The 1366-nt window shown below is 46.5% G+C and overlaps 1 non-coding gene across 1 annotated transcript; it reads left to right on the top strand.

Annotated features, from left to right (window-relative positions):
* The first annotated feature begins 786 nt into the window (after positions 1–786).
* On the top strand, positions 787–861 carry Trnas-cga. The gene has a single exon. It is a non-coding gene; the product is annotated as a tRNA-Ser (tRNA).
* Positions 862–1366: the final 505 nt, after the last annotated feature.

Below are 1366 nucleotides of genomic sequence, written 5' to 3'. Positions count from 1 at the left end.
TGCGCAGAATCTGAGAGGAAAGGAATATGTGGACAAACACTATGAAGCAGAAGGTAAAGAATGATAGGCCGTCTGTAAAGATATCAGGGAACGACTTTCATGGTACTAGAGGGAGATGTGGAGAGCAAAAATTGTAGAAGAAGATAGAGAGTGGAATATATCCAGCAAATAATTGAGGATGTAGGTTGCAAGTGCTACTCTGAGATGAAGTGGTTGGCACAGGAGAGGAATTCGTGTGGGCCGCATCAAACCAGTCAGAAAACTGATGACGAAAAAAGGCAAAAAGACCACATACTAGTGAAACAAGCTAGATACTGTATCTGCAAATGTTGTTACTGAATATCTTCCAAAAATCAGTGTGAAGTGCGTTATCTTCCATGCAGTCCAAATATAGACCCGTGTGACATTTTCTATTCCATAACCTGAAGAAACACCTTCGTGAAAGTTATGTTCCATCATCAGATTGTAGAGAAAGCTGCAGAGAAGATCCTAAAGGAGCTTTCCAAAAATGGTTTCCAGCATGTCTTTGCAGATTGGCAGAAACGTACAAGTGAATAGCATTCAAAGCAGACTATCTGGAGAAAGTCCAAAAAAATTATGAGGGTGAGTAAAGGTATGTTGAAACTTCCTGGCAGATTAAAACTGTGTACCAGACCGAGACTCGAACTCGGGACCTTTGCCTTTCGCGGGAAAGTGCAATGTTCGCAGAAGAGCTTCCGTGAAGTTTGGAAAGTAGGACACGAGGTACTGGCAGAATTGAAGCTGTGAAGACGGGTCGTGAGTCGTGCTTGGGTAGCTCAGTTGGTAGAGCACTTGCCCGCGAAAGGCAAAGGTCCCGAGTTCGAGTCTCGGTCCGGCGCACAGTTTTAATCTGGTGCAAAATGGCTCGGAGCACTATGGGACTTAACATTTATGGTCATCAGTCCCCTAGAACTTAGAACTACTTAACCCTAACCAACCTAAGGACAGCACACAACACCCAGTCATCATGAGGCAGAGAATATCCCTGACCCCGCCGGGAATCGAACCTGGGAACCCGGGCGCGGGAAGCGACGACGCTACCGCACGACCACGAGCTGCGGTCAGTTTTAATCTGCCAGGAAGTTTCATATCAGCGCACACTCCGCTGCAGAGTGAAAATCTCATTCTGATAAGGTATGTTGTCAAAAATTAATTATGATTATTCTTTTTTGACCAGCCCTTGTACAGAAATAAAGGGGTACAGGGCCCTCTCGGACACCTTGACCGCTAGTTTGTTTTCTAAAACTACGAACCTGTGCCGCTTCAGAGCGATAAGTCGTGCTCGTTCGTTCGCGTATGAGGGCGGCGGCACTGGCGACCACGCCAGGAGCGCCGAGGCGTTTTG

Source organism: Schistocerca piceifrons, chromosome 7 (genome assembly GCF_021461385.2).
Source record: "Schistocerca piceifrons isolate TAMUIC-IGC-003096 chromosome 7, iqSchPice1.1, whole genome shotgun sequence".
NCBI classification, from domain to species: domain Eukaryota; kingdom Metazoa; phylum Arthropoda; class Insecta; order Orthoptera; family Acrididae; genus Schistocerca; species Schistocerca piceifrons.
Note: the sequence above shows the minus strand (reverse complement) of the source record. Positions and strands in the feature narration are given on the sequence as shown.